At 37.4% G+C, this 19,629-nt stretch overlaps 1 pseudogene across 1 annotated transcript; it reads right to left on the bottom strand.

Annotated features, from left to right (window-relative positions):
• Positions 1-16,666: 16,666 nt before the first annotated feature.
• On the bottom strand, positions 16,667-17,675 carry LOC100593626 (annotated as a pseudogene). Its single transcript, XR_001113840.2, has one exon. The product of XR_001113840.2 is annotated as a heterogeneous nuclear ribonucleoprotein D-like pseudogene (transcript).
• Between the last annotated feature and the right edge of the window lie 1,954 nt (positions 17,676-19,629).

Below are 19,629 nucleotides of genomic sequence, written 5' to 3'. Positions count from 1 at the left end.
ATTGATGGGACGTATCTCAAAATAATAAGAGCTATCTACGACAAACCCACAGCCAATATCATACTGAACGGGCAAAAACTGGAAGCATTCCTCTGAAAACTGGCACAAGACAGGGATGCCCTCTCTCACCGCTCCTATTCAACATAGTGCTGGAAGTTCTGGCCAGAGCAATCAGGCAGGAGAAGGAAATAAAAGGTATTCAATTAGGAAAAGAGGAAGTCAAATTGTCCCTGTTTGCAGATGACATGATTGTATATCTAGAAAACCCCATTGTCTCAGCCCAAAATCTCCTTAAGCTGATTAGCAACTTCAGCAAAGTCTCAGGATACAAAATTAATGTACAAAAATCACAAGCATACTTGTACACCAATAACAGACAAACAGAGAGCCAAATCATGAGTGAACTCCCATTCACAATTGCTTCAAAGAGAATAAAATACCTAGGAATCCAACTTACAAGGGATGTGAAGGACCTCTTCAAGGAGAACTACAAACCACTGCTCAATGAAATAAAAGAGGATACAAACAAATGGAAGAACATTCCATGCTCATGGGTTGGAAGAATCAATATCGTGAAAATGGCCATACTGCCCAAGGTAATTTATAGATTCAATGCCATCCCCATCAAGCTACCAATGACTTTCTTCACAGAATTGGAAAAAACTATTTTAAAGTTCATATGGAACCAAAAAAGAGCCCGCATCGCCAAGTCAATCCTAAGTCAAAAGAACAAAGCTGGAGGCATCACGCTACCTGACTTTAAACTATACTACAAGGCTACAGTAACCAAAACAGCATGGTACTGGTACCACAACAGAGACATAGATCAATGGAACAGAACAGAGCCCTCAGAAATGATGCCGCATAGCTACAACTATCTGATCTTTGACAAACCTGACAAAAACAAGAAATGGGGAAAGGATTCCCTATTTAATAAATGGTGCTGGGAAAACTGGCTAGCCATATGTAGAAAGCTGAAACTGGATCCCTTCCTTACACCTTATACAAAAATTAATTCAAGATGGATTAAAGACTTATATGTTAGACCTAAAACCATTAAAATCCTACAAGAAAACCTAGGCAATACCATTCAGGACATAGGCATGGGCAAGGACTTCATGTCTAAAACACCAAAAGCAATGGCAACAAAAGCCAAAATCGACAAATGGGATCTCATTAAACTAAAGAGCTTCTGCACAGCAAAAGAAACTATCATCAGAATGAACAGGCAACCTACAGAATGGGAGAAAATTTTTGCAACCTACTCATCTGACAAAGGGCTAATATCCAGAATCTACAATGAACTCAAACAAATTTACAAGAAAAAAACAAACAACCCCATCAAAAAGTGGGCAGAGGACATGAACAGACACTTCTCAAAAGAAGACATTTATGCAGCCAGAAAACACATGAAGAAATGCTCATCATCACTGGCCATAGAGAAATGAAATCAAAACCACAGTGAGATACCATCTCACACCAGTTAGAATGGCCATCATTAAAAAATCAGGAAACAACAGGTGCTGGAGAGGATGTGGAGAAATAGGACACTTTTACACTGTTGGTGGGACTGTAAACTAGTTCAACCATTGTGGAAGTCAGTGTGGCGATTCCTCAGGGATCTCGAACTAGAAATACCATTTGACCCAGCCATCCTATTACTGGGTATATACCCAAAGGACTATAAATCATGCTGCTATAAAGACACATGCACACGTATGTTTATTGCGGCACTATTCACAATAGCAAAGAGTTGGAACCAACCCAAATGTCCAACAACGATAGACTGGATTAAGAAAATGTGGCACATATACACCATGGAATACTATGCAGCCATAAAAAATGATGAGTTCGTGTCCTTTGTAGGGACATGGATGAAACTGGAAAACATCATTCTCAGTAAACCATCGCAAGGACAAAAAACCAAACACCGCATGTTCTCTCTCATAGGTGGGAATTGAACAATGAGAACTCATGGACACAGGAAGGGGAACATCACACTCCGGGGACTGTTGTGGGGTGGGGGGAGGGGGGAGGGACAGCATTAGAAGATACACCTAATGCTAAATGACGAGTTAATGGGTGCAGGAAATCAACATGGCACATGGATACATATGTAACAAACCTGCACATTGTGCACATGTACCCTAAAACCCTAAAGTATAATAAAAAAAAAAATTAAAAAAATAAATAAATAAATAAATAAAAAAAAAAATAAATAAAAATAAAAATGGTTACTTTCCTTTCTCCCTAATGGAAGCATGAAGGACGTTTTCTGAGATCTTTAATGTGAAAACCTGTTAGGGCTCCTGGAGGTGTTACCTTCTTCCCACAAGGCTAAGCCTTCAGGAGGATTTTTAAGTGCAAATTAAAGAAAAAAAACTTGTGACCTTGGGAAGCCCAAGTGTTTGGCCTATGCCCTTGCATTGCCTGTGCAGTGAACACTGAATAAATCACAGTACAAGTAAAAGGAAAAATACTGGTGGATCTTAGAAAAGATGTTGATCAATGGAATGTGTCCAGTACATTGAGTTTTGTCCTGAAGTTTGCTAGAAGTTTCTTTCTGTGGTTCAGCCACCTGTGCTTGCTAAGGTGCACTAAGGAGCACCCATGAACATTAGGCCCTTGCCCTACCAGAGAGACTGGGAAATAGAGGCCCTGTCTTCCTTGATGTAATTATCCTTGGTGATTACATTCCAGAGGGATTGCTCTCAGGTACTTGAGAAAGATAGTATTGATTGTAATATTGGCCAATGGCTTTTGAAAAGTATTTATATCTCAAAGGGATAGAAAAAGTATGTACAATTACATGTTGTCTAAAGTAAAGGCTCTAAAGAAAGTAGGTCAGGCACCTAGAGTCAGGAAGACTCTAAAGTCAAATAAAACTGTGGAAAATGTTAGGCAATCTTGGTCACCATCATGTCTCACTTAGATTATTGCAGTAGCTTCCTTGCTTTTTCCCTAAATGACCTGTTAAAGATAATAAAATGTTAACTCCTCCTTAAAAAAAATTTAAAAATTTAAAAATAAACAGTTTCTATCTTACTCTGACAAAAAAAAAAAAAAAATCAATGGAATGGCCATCCAGATATTTCATAATCTGCAGCATATCTCAGCATGAAATCCTAGCAGCATAAAAACATATATATTTATTTAATTAGCAAGCATGTGGGTCAGTTGAAGGATCTGATTTATGCTGAGCATTGCTGAGTGACTGCTGATCTAGCCTGGGTCCACTGGGTAGGCTCTGTTCTGCCTCCTGGGACACTGGTCTTCTTTCTAGAAACACTGGGCTAACCCAGGCATATTATTCTCATGACTGTGGCAGAAATGCAGGAGGGCAAGTAGATAAATGTGAGGACTCTCAAAAGGATAAAGTTGACACTGGCGCACTATCATGTCTGCTTCACACTACTAGGCAAAGCAAGTCACTTAGTCAAACACAAGGTCAAGGAGCAGAGAAATGAGCACCCACCCTTTTAAGTGGGAGATACTGCAAAGTTAATAGCAAATGGAGTGAGTATAAAGAGGGGTCCAAAATTGAGGCCCATTCACTATTCATCCCAGAAATTATACAATATGTTTTGCTAATTTGTTCTGTTTTCCATGTGTCTACTTTCACTAGAATGAACTATGAGGAATTTCCATTTGTTTTGTATACTGCTTTGTCTTCGATGTCTGAAACAGTGCCCATTGAAAGTGGTCAGTAAATATATTTAAATATATTAATGTATAAATGATTACGTAAAATTATAATTAAAGTGATAAATTACATTAGGTAAATATGTGTAAGCCATATAAATAGAATGGAAGAGGTTGTTTTGGAAGGAATATCAGTGATGGCTTAAATAAAAGATGTTGCATTAACTAGGTCTTAATCAGTAAACACAAGTCCATCCTGAAAATTTGAAGAAATATTATTGGACAGAGAGTGTTGGTCATTGTAAGCGACTCAAAAGAAACCTACTTTACAACTTATGTATATTTGGATCAGGTTTCCATTCATAATCAAATTAACATAAACATATTTCTTATGAATCAGGAAGCTAAGCTTCCCTCAAGAGTCCGTCCACAATTTGGCAACTGCTATTCCATGCAATATCTTCATATTTTTCCCTCTACCCTAGCTACCACATGTCAACATCAGATCTCCTTAACACCTCTATTGACAGTATCAGTGCTGCCGTCACTAACTGAACCCATCATAGGAGGTCTATTGTCCTTGTTAAGAGAAATAATACGCAGATCCTGAAGCTGCTCACCCCACCGGATCTTGAAGAAATAGGTCATTGTTGAGTTTCAGCCAGAAGCAGGGCTGCTTGTTGCCACCTGTGTCCTGAAGCAACCAAGCCCCCACCCAGTCCCACAGAGCCTTTCAAGAAAGGAGCTCTGTTAGCTCCCAGCCTCTTCTAGTCCCACTACAGAAGCTTAAAGACTACCCAAGGCAGGACGCAGGTACATATCCATCCAAACTCATTTTTTAGTCCTCTCTTCTGTAGCCCCTGCTACCAAACCAGAAGAGCCCCTCCATTTCCCATTTACAACAGAAAACTCTTCATGCACCTCAAAAGATAGGAGGCAGTAAGAAGTATGAGAAGTGAGGTTGCCAGATAAAATATAAAACACTGATTTCAGACAAATAATGAAAACATATTATCAGAATAACAATGTTCCATGCAACATTTGTTACATACATATACTAAAAATTATTCATAATGTGTTGAGAATTTAAATTTTTCTGGTGTCTTGTATTTTTATTTACTAAATGTGGAAACCCCAATAAGGAATTGTGCATTGTTCACTTGAATAGTGCCTTATTAACAGATTGGCCAGCCAAAAGGCCTGTTGCGTATTTTTCATCTCTATGTGTCTTGAAAATTGCAGGTGGTTTGCCGAGCACGGTGGCTCACATCTGTAATCCCAGAACTTTGTGAGGCCGAGGTGGGTGGATCACGAGATCAGGAGATCGAGAACATCCTAGCTAACACAGTGAAACCTCATCCCTACTAAAAATACAAAAACTTAGCCAGGCGTAGTGGCAGACGCCTGTAGTCCCAGCTACTCAGGAGGCTGAGGCAGAAGAATGGCGTGAACCCAGGAGGTAGAGCTTGCAGTGAGCCAAGATTGCACCACTGCACTCCAGCCTGGGCAACAGAGCATGACTCCATCTCAAAAAAAAAAAAAAAAAAAATGCAGGTGGTCAAACTTTGTTAATGTTTGTTAGTATAAGTTTAACAAACTTTGTTAATATAAGTTGTTAGTTTAGAGAATCAAGTAGAGTGATAGGTCTGTGCAAAATGAACTGGGTAGGATGTTGAAATAGTGGGAGATTCAGGAAAGAAACTAACAATCAGATTGACGGTGTAGAAAAAATAATTTTGAAAGCAGAGTTTCAGACTATTTAAATCCATGAGATCAATACAAAAAAAGTGAAGATAGAAAGATAGAATAAAAGTAAATATGTTGAAATTGGTAATATTGTGAGGTAAGGGAAAATAGGATTTAATAACAAAGATTTAAATCTAAGAGAAGAATAGCAAGGGTCCTCCAAAGTCTTACAAGAAGTGGATATTTGAAGGCTTTTAGTTTCAGTTAGCAACATTCCCCAAACCTGCTTTAAACCAATTCTATGCAGCTTAGTATTTTTCAGGAGAGATGTATTCATAAGCATTATTGCAAGGAAGTACCAGGTCCCAGTGGTCACTGAGAAGCTGTGCCATCTTAGGTAGTCATTTAATACCTCTCAGCCTTTGTTTCATTTTAAAAGTAGTTTAATATATATGTATAAACCACCAACTCTCTGGGCTTGGTAGTGCTCTAGATGTAGAGGATATTGCAATGAATTTTAAAAGTCTGCATTTATGGAGCTTAGAGCTAAATAGGAGAAAAAGAAAATAAATCGGCACACAGATATTATGTCAAAAGCTATGAAAAAAAAATAGAGTTATACTGGTAGGGTGGGGATTGGGATTGAAACTTTAAAAAGAGACCTGATGCAGTGAGACAGACAAATGCATTTGAAGATAGGGGATAAGTGCAAAGGTCTTAAGGTAGAAGTGTGCTAGGAAGTGCACTAGGAACAGCAATGAGACCTGGTGAGCAGTAAAGAGAGTGGAAGAAGATGTCAGTCAGAAGAGAGAATCGAGCACCAAGAGAGCCTTCAGGACGAGATGGCTTTAGGATTGAAACCAAAATGCGACATGAAGCCTTTGGAGGGTGAAGATCAGGGGATCATTCAGACTACTGGGCAAATAATAAACTGTAGAGTAGAGAATATCCATTTGGGAGATTTTTGCTGTAATTCAGATTAGAGATAATGATTGCTTAGAGGAGGGTGGTAATGGTGGAGACTGTCATACATGGTACAGTTTTGGGTGGATTTGATGCACAGTCTGAGAAGACATGAACAAATAAAAATGACTTACTCCAAATTTTTAGCCTGAGAAACTGTTCAAAAACTGTTCAATTTACTAAGATGGAGAACATGAAGGATGGAGTAGATTGGAACTAGGGGTTGGGGAGACAAGAGTTCTGGTTTAGACAGGTAAAATTTGAGTGGAAATATTTAGGTGGAAAATTAAGTCAATAGCCCACTGTGTATTTCTGCAGCTCTGGAGAGAAGTTGGAGCTGGTAATATTAGTTGAGAACCATTAGCATGTGACCCTCTCATAATCGTAAAAGGTATTACAAGAACCCTAATCTGATTTATGTATTTCGTATGCATTGTTTCATAATCTCCCTTCCAAATTTTCTTTCTGGAAACTTTAAATAATAAGCATCTCTTTAACTCTGAAAAGATTATACTCTGAAATTACATTAGCAGTTCGATTTTTTAAAAATTGAGTAAAAATTTGATTTCCTGAAGTATTTCTTGGTTGGTCATTATTCAGTCTTAACAAATTACACAGAAAGTCCACATAAGAGACTTTAGAATATACAAAAACAGTACTTCTGATGTAAAGCTTCTCTGTTCTGCATTAGACCCTCTCACCTTTTTTTTGTTTGTTTGTTTTTGTTTTTTGTTTTGACACAATCTTGCTCTGTCGCCCAGGCTGGAGTGCAGTGGCGCGATCTCTGCTCACTGCAAACTCCGCCTACTGGGTTCAAAAGATTCTTCTGCCTCAGCCTCAGCCTCTCAAGTAGCTGGGATTACAGGCATGTGCCATCACGCTCAGCTAATTTTTTGTAGTTTTAGTAGAGACAGGGTTTTGTTCTGTTGGCCAGGCTGGTCTCGAACTCCTGACCTCAGGTGATCCACCCCGCTCGGTCTCCGAAAGTGCTAGGATTACAGTCATGAGCTCACTGCGTCTGGCCACTTCTCAACGATTATTCTCTACTCTATAATTTTAAGTTTTCTAGATCTTCTACAGTAGTCCCTCCTTATCCATAGTTTACATTTTCCATGGTTTCAGTTATTTGCAGTATAATACAGTGAGATATTGTGTGAGAGACACCACATTCATATAACTTTTTATTACAGTATATTGTTATAATCATTCCATTTTATTATGAGATACTGTTGTGAATCTCTTACTGTGCCTAATTCCTAAATTAAATGTTATCATAGGTACCTGTGTATAGAAAATATAAAATATAGAGGGTTTGGTACTATATGCAGTTTCAGGCATCCAAGGGGAGTCTGCAGGTTAGGGGGAATGACAGTACTACTTTAAACTTCCCTTACAGATATGCTAATGGTTAACAATGCCTCTTGCAAAGTTTATGGCTCTTCTCATCATTTATTCTGAGCTGAAAGAAAAATGGACACCCAAATCTTTTGCACAGCTCCACGATCCCATGTCTCTCCATGGAGGAAAGGTCTGCAATATTTACGAGAAAATAAAAAATAAAGAGCAGTATTTTTTATAACCACGACACATTTTTGTTTTACATAGGAAGTATACTTTTAGTTGAATTGAAAATGAAATTCCTTAGGCTGCTGATACCCTCTGGTAAATGCTTCTACTTCATTTGAAGTAAAATTGATTCTACTTCATACGATTTACAAATGGAGTAATTTTTTCTGAATCTGCCAAACTGACTTAAAACCTCTATTTTTTAAGAAAAAATGCAATGAAAGATTCACTGCAGAAAAAAATAAATAAAACAAACAGTTGTGAATGGCTAGTAAAGGAGGATGAAAAATAAAATCTTGCGTGCAGAAGCAACAATAGAAAGCCTTGAATAACTATATTTAATTGTCTATATTAAAAACAAATTACTGTTGTTTCCTTAAAAGCTTTTCTTATCATGTACAGAAGAAAGAAGACAGTAGATGTTCTGTACTTTGACTTCAGTAAAATGCCTGTTAAAATGTGTCATGAAATATAACCCAGAAAATTGGTTTAAATTGACTTACAAAAAGACACAGTAGCATGAATTAAAAACTAGATAAATCATGAGAAAGATCAATGATCATTACCACCGTGGCCTCTCTGTTTGGGGTCTTAGTGCTTAGTTAACCTTTTTATTAGGGATGTTTTCATCACTGCAGTCTGCAAATGTAGCAGTTTAGAAAATGCCTGATTCACACTGGTACTCAGATGAGCTGTATATTGGATTAAAGATGACCACAAATTATGTGACACTATTCCTATCAAAATGTGGAGTTTATTTCCCATTCCCATAAATGTGGGCAAGTTCCGTGACTGCTTTGACCAATAGGATACAGAAGTGACCCTGTGATAATTTTCTGATCCAGAGCTATAATCTCCTACTCCTGTTTCACAGAATATGTAAGTTTTGACTTGTTCCCTCTGGGATCTCGGCCATTCTACTGTGAGAAACCCAAACTGCACAGTAAAGGCACACATAGGAGCTTCAGAAGACAGACTAGTGAGCTGCAAGATGATAGCAAGGATCAACTGCTGCCTTTGTGGTAAAACTACCCAGCCCAATAGTGTCAATGCATAATGCCAGTCCCAGCCACCATCTGATGACAATTGCATAAGGAATCCCAGGCAACAACTCCAGAGGAGCCCTGCAACCCACAAAACTATGAGAGATTATATGTTTCAGGTGGAGCTGGGGGTGGTTGTTCAACAGCAGTAGACAACTGCAACAACCTGTCAAATAGAGGCCAATGTGGCATATAAAACATAAAAATAACATCCTTCAGCACAAGGAGATGCTCCCACTGATTTACATTGAAAAGCATTTGAGGATACATATACTGAATATTGAGATAAATCTACATACAAATGTAATCTCTAACCCTCCAAAAATCTTTCATAAATCTATTTTTTAAATTTCTCTTTGAAAGTCAGTGAAAGGAGAAAATAGTTTTGCTGCATCTGCTTTATTAGTCTGATTTATTTAGTTATATTAAAAATATACATATATTATCTTAAAAGGTTAATAGGACTTATTTTTATTATTTTACTGATGTTGGATGATATTATTATACAGATGTCAGATTATATTTTAATAAGCAAATGGAATTTAAGCTGTATTTAAATTGATAAAAAAAAAGAATCCTAAAGCAAAACAAAGTATCTCCTGTGTAAACAGTATTTACCATTTCAAAGAATAAGTGTGACACTTATGAAATAGTGGTGAACATAGTAGCTTTTTAGCCCCTAGTAGGCCCTCAACAACTACCTGTTAATCAACTGATCGATGGATTAGTCTACACACAGAGGTTCCATGTCATAAAGACAGACAACTTTGTACATCTTGGTTATATCCTGCATGCAAGGAAATGCTTCAGGCCACAAGGCAAACGCATTTATATAAATCAACGCCTGCAGGACTCTTAAGTCTTTCTATCATCGATCTTTATCTAACTCTGACAGTTTATGTCATAGTATTAAATACCCCAGTACAATCTGGCTCTGGATTTTAGACATGGCAATTGATTCCAGACTGTCTTCAATTCTTTAAAGAGAGTAAGAGAGAGATTTGAGGCAACTTGCTATTCTTTTTCCATAGAAATTATACACAGGAATTAAAATGCTGACATTTAAGTATCTCATAATGCTTTGAGAACTAATTTAGATTTTCTCTTTGCAAAAATCTTTTGAATAAAAAAAAATTGGAAAGAGCAACCAGACACTTCAAATACTGTGAACTTTGAAATTGCCACCTCCATTAAAAAAAAAAAAATTCTTTATCTCCCTGCATTCTAGAACTCTGATCAGCAAACACAGTCTGTCACCAACTTTATCTGAGACTCATGCCAACGCTGAAAATTTTCACCTTATCAAGACTCTTTAACCTCTTTCTATGTGTGCCACTTTGCTTAAAAGGGATGAGTCTGGAAGAAAAGACAGTGGGTTTATATATAAAGTCAGCCTGGTGAGAAGAATGAGGAAGGGAGTAATGTGAAAATGTCAGAAAAAAATGATGCTTTCTTGGCATTCCCCACCTTTTGGTATGTGTGGGAGACCTTTTTAGTATTTCCACCAGAATAGAGGGACACAAATAAAATTGGGATGAGATACAGAATTTCTCCTCCTGATGTTTCCTTTATCCCAAAATATACTTGAATCAGAGGAAAAATAAAACACTTTTTCTCCTTTCTGTAGGTCCTTATTTTTCTCTCAGTTGCTTTTTTAACCACTGCTTATACTGAATCTCAGAATACAATGTGTGTGTTGCGGGGGCAGGGCATGTATGGAGTGTATGAAAGTATTTTTTAAACAAGTTAAATCCTGAAGTTTTGAAGCAGATAGCAAGGTTACAGAGGGTGTCACATTGGGAGACATTTGGCAGCAGGCTTCTTTCGTGCTTTATCTATTAGATGGTAAACATGACTGTTTTGGAAAGTTTCCCTAATTCTCTGTTGGATGTTGTTTCACAGAGATTATCAGCCTAAGTGAGACAAAAATGAATCTGCAAAAATGAAACATTATATAGAGTTCTACTACATTTAAGGTCATAGAAATGCTTCTCGAGACATCAGACATAAAAACCAAAATGCCAAGGTCAGACTCAAAATTTCACTGATGAGTTTTATCAAATATTTAAATAAGCAGTGTTATACAAACTCTTCTAGTGAAGAGAAAAAAGAGAAATATTGACCAGTTTGTTTTATGGGGCCAACGTAACCTTGATATAAATATGCAATAGGTAATTACATGACAGGAAAATTGCAAGTTGATTTTTCTCATAAGCAGAGATATAAAAATATATATATATATATACATAAAATAAACCTTAAAAATAGAAAATTTAATGTAGAGATACATAAAATGGATACCACAATTCAGTTTAGAAATAACATTATTAAGAGAAAAAAATCTAAGCATGTAGAGAGATATATTAAGAAAATAGATTAGAATCTCAGGATTTTCAAGATGAATCTTCTCCCAAATATCATTTATGCATTTATTACAATTACAATTAAAATACTAGGTTTTTTCTTCCCAGCATAAGTGGTTGGCTTATTCTAAAATTTACATGGAAATGAAAAGGGCCAAAAGAGCAAGAGAATCTTGAAAAAAAAAAAAAAAGGGCAAGCTTGAGGTATTACCAAAAATTAACATAATATTAAATCAACAGTACTTTATTAAGACAAAACATAGGCCAATTAGACAGAACACAGAATGGAGATATAAAATCATACATATATGAAACAGAATTCAGAGTTGAGCAACAGATCCCTACATATATGTCACTTGATTGATAATAAAGATGACACTGAAATTTAAAAGGCAAGTTAAGTCTTTTCAATAAAATTTCTAGGTCTTGCATATCAATATGAATAATTTTCAATCTTGATCCACAACTCACACCACGCAGAAAACACCATCTGGACTGTAGATCAAAATGTGAAAAGTAAAACAACAAAGCTTCTATAAAATAATACAAGAAAAACTCTTCATAAACTTGAGGTAGGTAAGAATTCCTTAATCAGGACACATAAAGCACTAATTATAAATGATGAAATGATAAGTAATACTATATCAAAATTTTACATTTTTATCTATCAAAAGATGGCATCAAGTAAAAAGGCAAAACACAAACTGGGAAAATATAGAGGACATACACACACACACACACACACACACACACACACACACGCACACACTCTTTATCCAGAAAGTATTTTTAAATTAAACAAACTAAGAAAAAAGATAACAGAGCAAATATTTCAAAACCGAAAGGAATATCCAAATGGTTGACAAACGCATAATAAGGTGCTCAAGATTTTTAGTCATCAAGGAAACGCAAATTAAAACCAAAATGAGATACTACTATGTACCCACTAGAATGACAAAAATAAAAATATTGACATTAATAAGTAGTTAAGCAACCAGAATTCTCACCAACTATTAGAGTGTTTTTGTTATTATTGGTAGAAAATGTTATTGGTGGAATTATTTTGGTGGAGTAATTTTTATTGGTGGAAATAAAAATTTTTTGACCACTTTAGTAGGAATAAAATTTGTTGAACCGTTTGGGAGAACAATTTGACTTTCACATTATCTAGGTAAGTTGAACACAGGTATAAACTACGACCCTAGAATTTTACTCCTAGGTATATACTAAAGAAAAAAGAATGCATTTTTACCAAGACATGAAAAAATAATGTTCATAACAGCATTACAGTACATCCTAGACAGAAAACAATCCAGGATTATCAAGATTAAAATACAAACATGATGACACACGATGAGAACTATATGACAGTGATAATGTATGAACTTCTTTTACTTGAAACAACACGGGTGAATTTTACATATGTCATGTTGAGCCAAACAGTGTATATATTATATGGTTTCCTTTGTATAAAATTCAAAAATTGGCTAAACTAGTTCAAGATAGTGGTTGTCTTTGGGTGAGGGATAGTGACAAAAGGATCATGAGACATTTTCTTGGTAATGGCAATGTTCCTCTTTTTTTTTGTCTTCATCTGTATAGTAGTTACACCATACACTTTTTTTTTTGTAAAGTATCAAACTCTATATCTATGAATCGTGCATTTTTCTACTTGAAGGTTATACTTCAATGCAAATTTTGTTTAAAAAAATATTAAAGCATTGTCAGTAGATTTACTTTTGTAAAATTTGACAATCTGATTTGATACTTTATATACAAATGCAAAGGGCAAGAAAATTCAAGACTCTCTTGGAAGTAAATAAGGCAAGAGGATTTATTATACACAATATGAAGACATTTTATAGAAAAACATAGGTAAGGCAAGATAAAATTGGTGTAAGGATAGGGAAATAAACCAAGGAAATACAACACAATAATCCAGAACCAAACCCACATGTATATGACTGCTTGAGCTACAAGGAAGGTCACATGTCAGAGCAGTCTTTTCAATAACTTCTAGTCAAGGAAATAGTTAACAAAAACAACAAGAATGATAATAACCACACATCTAACAGTCAACAATAAACAAGTGGCTCATATTAGGAATATAGAGGAACTCTTATAAACCAATAAGTAAAAGCAAAATAACTAATAGAAAAAGAATAAGAAGCCTGAACAGTAACACCTCAAAAGCATACATCCAAATGAAAAATAAACTCTTGAAAAGGAGCTCAACTTCAGACATCAGAGAAACGATACATGCAATAACAGTGAAATATGATTACAGATTGATAATAATTTTTAAACTTTCAACATTAATGTTAGAGATCATGTGACACAAGTAGAAATCTCACAGACTATTAGTGGAAGTATAAATTCTCTACAACTACTTGGGAAAAACGTTTTGCCTGTGTCTGCTAAATTTAAACATACTTACGCCCAATGACTAAGCAATTTCACTCCTATATATATATACAACAATCATATGCACATATTCTTGCAAATGTTTTGGTGTACATATCTACAAAATAATTGTTAAAATCAGACTAAAATGTTCATCCATAATTCAATGGACACATATGTTGTAGTATAGTCACACAATTGAAATACTACACAACGACGATAAGCAAACCAAAGCTATACACACAAAGATAAATGTAAACAAAATGCTCAAGATAAGACGATACAAATGAAAATATACTGTTCTCCTTATAGTAAGTTTTAAATGTGCAAAATTGATCTATGGTATTCAAAGTTAGATTATTACATCAAGCTAAAAAGCTTCTGCACAGCAAAGATTAATAACCAGAATATAGTAAGAGCTCAAATAACTCAATAGCAAGAAATCCAATAATCTGATTTTTTAAATGGCCAAGGATGAGGGGACCAAGATGACAAACTAGAAGAAGCTCATGTGTGTCGCTTTCACAGAGAAGAAACAAAAGGGCTAGTGAACACTGACCCTGCAGGCCAATTACCTGAGAAACCACATTGGGATCCATCAAAGCAGGAGTGAGACACAGAAAACAGAGAGGAATGAAGCTTGACAGCAGATTAGGCTCAGCGTGGAGCCAGGAGAACCTCTCCAACATGGGAAAGGGTGAGTAAGAGACCCCAGGAAGATTCATGCGCTCCACAGAGGCCTGTGTAAGACTGGAAATCGGAGAATCCCCTGCTCCACATCCCGTACCCTCCAGGCACGCTCCTAGACTGAGGCAGAGAGCCACCAGGACATTTTACACGGGCAACTCTTGAGTCCAAGGGGCCATTTATAAGCCTTGTGCCTTGGAGCAGACCAGCACCGGTGCCATAGCCCAGCAGAGGTTGCAGTCGTGGTGCCTGAGAGCAGTAAGATTGCTCCACCTCTAGCTCCTCACCAGATGGAGCTGACAGCTTTCTACCCAGTGGTCTCACTTTGGCCTGAAGTCAGCTGGACACTTTACCCACCCCTGCCAGTGGTGGTCAAGCAGACAATGCCTGCTAGAACTTCTGGCCCAGTAGTCACACTTCTGTGTGGACTCAGTCATAGGGCACAGCCTCTTGTTGTCCTGGGAAATGCCTGGACTGCAGGGCGGGTAACTCCAGCCACCCCCACCAGTAGAAGCCAGGTGGGCAATGTCTGCTAGAGTTTCTGGCCAACTGGTCTCATTTCTGTGGGAACTTAGCTAAAGCGTAGCCTCCTGTTGTCCCTGGAAACACCTGGACAGCAGGGCAAGCGACTCCATCCATCCCTGCTGCTGATAGCCAGGCTGGTAATGCCTGCAAGAACTTCCGGCTCACTGGTCCTGTTTCTATAGGAACTTAGTGGGCAAAGCCTCCTGTTGTCGCAGAGAGCACCTGGATGGCAGAGTGGGTGTCCCCATTCAACTCTACCACTGGAAGCCAGGTGAGCCACACCTCCTAGAGCTTTCAGCCCAGTAGTCCCACTTCTGCCTAAATTTGCTGAAGGGTACACCCTACAATTGCCCTGGAAACACACAGACAGCAGAGCAGGCACCTCCACTCATCCCTACCTTTCATAGTCAGATCGGCTATACCTGCTGGAGCTTCCAGCCCAGGGGGCCTGCTTCTGCCTGAGCTCTGTGGGCAGGCACAACCCCGTGTTTCCCCAGGAAGCACACGGACAGCAGATTAGGACCAGCGCAGCGAACACCCAACAAAAGAAATGTGGGCAAGGAGACAGTAATCAGAGGGGCCTCCTTCATGATCCAGGAGCACACTATAATCAAAACGAGTCAACAGAACCCACCTTAAACCATAACCAAACAACCAAGAGCATTGAAGAAGATAAAAATGAATGAACAAACACATCTAAAGGATAGTAACATCAAATACTGAAGGAACATTAGCTCACACAGATGAGAAAGGACCAGCGCATCACAATAGTTCCCCAGCAATGGTTCTTAACTAGGCTGAAATAGCTGAAATGACAGAAATAGAATACAGTAAATGAATAGGAATAAAGATCATATTCAGGAGATAGATGAAACTCGATCTGAGAATTCTAAGGAATATAATAAAACAATGTAGGAGATGAAAGGTGAAATGGCCATTTAAAAAAAAAAAAAACTGAGCTGATAGAGCTGGAAAACTCACTTCCAGAATTTCAGAATACAATTACAAGCATTAAGGGCAGAATTGACCCCTAAGGAAAGAATCTCAGAGCTCAAAGACCTGTTCTCTGAAATAACTATCAGACAAAAATAAAGAATAAACAATAAAGAAGATTGAAAATAAAAACACTTACAAATATGGAATTATATAACAAGACCAAATTAGCAATGCATTGGCACCCCTCAAACATAGAGAAAGCAAGCAACTTGGAAAACACATTTCAGGATATCATTCATGAAAATGTCCCCAACCTTGCTAGAGAGGCCAACATTAAAATTCAGGAAATGCAGAGAAACCTTGCAAAATATTATACAAGAAAACCATTCCCAAGATACATAGTCATCCGATTCTCTAAGGTTGAAATGAAACACAAAATGTTAAAGGCAACAAGAGAGAAGAGGCAGATCACCTACAAACGGAACCCCATCAAACTAACAAGCAGACCTGTCAGCCAAAACTCAATAAGCTAGAAGAGATTGGAGGCCTATATTCAGGATTCTTTTTTTTTTTTCCACATAAGAAAGCATTTATTTGAAGTTTAACATGAAATGATACAAATAAAATGTGTATAAACAAATCCACATTGAGTCATAACACAGATAGCAAAGGACAAAGTAAAAACAAAGAAAAGTAATTGGCAGCTATATACAGTTGGACACAATCGTGTCTTGTACACTAGAACGTCTTTTACAAAATAATGATCTTAGATCAACAGAAGATCAATCTTCAACGTTGTCCTGCAAGATGGGTTACTTTAACATCTCCTCCTATTTTCTCCAATGTTCTCCTTTAGTATGGCTGGTAACTGTTTTGGTGATTGCCACCCCCTCGAGATGCCTTGCCATAAAGTGCTCTGTTGGCCACTGTAGTCTGCATATTCCTGTCCATATCCATAGTTCCCATAGTTATACACAGTATAATCATATCCGCCATAGCCACTATAGTTTTGATCACCACCATAGGCACTATTGTAATTTCCATATCCTTGATCATAATAGCTATTAAATCCTTGGTTCCAGTTTTGGCCCTGACCTCGGCCACGACCCCTCGTACCACCTTGTCCACCAGCTGCAGTACCTCTTCCACCTTTTTGTTGTTGCTGTTGCTGTGTATATACCTCTTTGGGTTGTGCAACTTTGATTTCACACTTCGCAGAACCAATTTGATGGTATCTGCTTTCTAACAATCTTTTTACTGGCTCTTCATTGGTATATGTGATAAAACAAAATCCTCTTCTTTCATTTGTTTTTGTATCCATGGGAAGTTTAATATTTTCAATCTCTCCAAAGGCTCCAAAATATTCTTTAATTTGTTCTTCAGAAGTATCCGGGCTCAATCCACCCATAAAAACCTTTTTGGGGGGTTCTTTCCCTTTTAAAGCTTTAGCCCTTTTGGGATCTATCAATTTGCCATCCAGTTTGTGTTCTTTCAGTTCCAAAACCTTATCAACACCAGCAGCATCTTTGAAAAGCAGAAATCCAAACTTTCTTGATTTCCCAGTGACTGGATCTGTTTTAATTGTGCAGTCTACAACTTTCCCAAATCGAGACACATACCCTCTCAGATCTTTTTTGCTTGTATCCCAGCTCAAGCCTCCAATAAACATTTTACCATCATCCTGCTGATCCTTGCTCGCGTTGATCTTGGATCCCTCTGCGAATTCCTCTATATTGCTGTATTCGTTCATATCCTCCATAGTGGCGGAGCTGTCAGCAGGGGGGTGCTGGCGCGCAGTCCGGGGTGCAGCAGCAGCGGTGGCAGAGTGTTGTATGGAGCTGAATTTAAAATGGCGGTGGAAGAGATCTCAGCATTCTTAAAGAAAACATTTTCCAACCAAGAATTTCATATCCAGCCAAATTAAGCTTAAAAAATGACAGAGGAATAAGATACTTTTCAGACAAATGAATGCTAAAGGATTTTGTTACCACCAGACCCACCTTACAAGTGGTCCTGAAGGGAGTGCTAAACAGGGAAAGGAAAAATCATTACCAGTCATTACAAAAACTCACTATGTACATAAATTAGTGACACTAGAAAGCAACCACACAGATATCTGCATAATAATCAGCTAACAACATGACAGGAATGAATTTGCAAATTTCAATACTAACTTTGAATTGTAAAAAGACTAAACATCTCAATTAAAAGGGACAGAGTGACAAGCTGGATAGAAAGCAAGACCCAACACTATGTTGTCTTCAAGAGAGCCAGATCACATGCAATGACACCTATAGGCTCAAATTAAAGGGATGGAGAAAAAAAATCTACAAAGCAAATGGAAAACACACAAAGAAGCAGGGATTGCTATTCTAATTTCTTTTTTCTTTTTAAATTTTACTTTCAGCTCCCAGATACATGTACAGAACATACAGGTTTGTTACATAGGTATACATGTGCTAAGGCGGTTTGCTGCACCCATCAACCCATCATCTAGGTTTTAGGCCCCACGTGCATTTGGTATTTGTCCTAATACTCTCCATCCCCGTGTCCCCCTTTGCCTGACAGGCTGTGGTGTGTGTTGTTCCCCTCCCTGTGTCCATGTGCTCTCATTGCTCAACTCCTACTTATGAGTGAGAATATGTGGTGTTTGGTTTTCTGTTCCTGTGTTAGTTTGCTGAGAATGATGACTCCCAGCTTCCTCCATGTCCCTGCAAAGGACATGAACTCATTCTTTTTTATGGCTGCATAATATTCCATGGTGTTTATGTACTACATTTTCTTTATCTAGTCTATCATTGATGGGCATTTGGGTTGCTTCCAAGTCTTTGCTATTGCAAATAATGCTGCAATAAACATACATGTGCACATGTCTTTATAGCAGAATGATTTATATTCCTTTAGCTATATACTCAGTAATGGGGTTGCTGGGTAAAATAGTATCTCTGGTTCTAGATCCCTTAGGAATCGCCATACTGTCCTCCACAATGGTTGAACCAATCTACATTCCACCAACAGTGCAAAAGCATTCCTATTTCTCCAAAGCCTCACCAGTATATATTGTTTCTTGATTTTTTAATAGTTGTCATTCTGACTGGGGTGAGATGGTATCTCATTGTGGTTTTGATTTGCATTTCTGTAATTATGAGCTTTTTTTCACATGTCTGTTGGTTGCATAAATGTCTTTTTTGGAGAAGTGTCTGTTCATATCCTTCACCCACTTTTTGATGGGGTTGCTGTTTTTTTTCTTGTAAATATGTTTAAGTTCCGTGTAGATTCTGGATATTAGACCTTTGTCAGATGGATAGATTGCAAAACTTTTCTCCCATTCTGTAGGGTGCCTGTTCACTCGGATGATAGTTTATTTTGCTGTGCAGAAGCTCTTTAGCTTAATTAGATCCCATTTGTCAATTTTGGCTTTGTTTCAATTGCTTTTGTATTTTTGTCATGAAGTCTTTGCCCATGCCTATGTCCTGAATGGTATTGCTTAGGTTTTCTTCTAGGGTTTTTATGGTTGGAGATTTTAATTTCAGACAAAACAGACTTTAAACCAACAATGGTGAAAAAAGACAAAGAATGGTATTACATAAAGATAAAGAGCTCAATTCAAGAAGAACACTTAACTATCTTAAATATATATGCATCCAATCCAGGAGCACTCAGATTCATAAAGCAGTTTCTTAGAGAGCTACAAACAAACTTAGATAACTGCACAATAATAGTGGGAGACTTTAACACTCCACTGACAGTATTAGATCATTGAAGCAGAAAATTAACAAAGATATTCAGAATCTGAACTCAACACTTGAGCAAAT

This window comes from Nomascus leucogenys, chromosome 4, assembly GCF_006542625.1.
Source record: "Nomascus leucogenys isolate Asia chromosome 4, Asia_NLE_v1, whole genome shotgun sequence".
NCBI classification, from domain to species: Eukaryota; Metazoa; Chordata; class Mammalia; order Primates; family Hylobatidae; genus Nomascus; species Nomascus leucogenys.
This window is presented reverse-complemented; position numbering and strand designations above follow the sequence as displayed.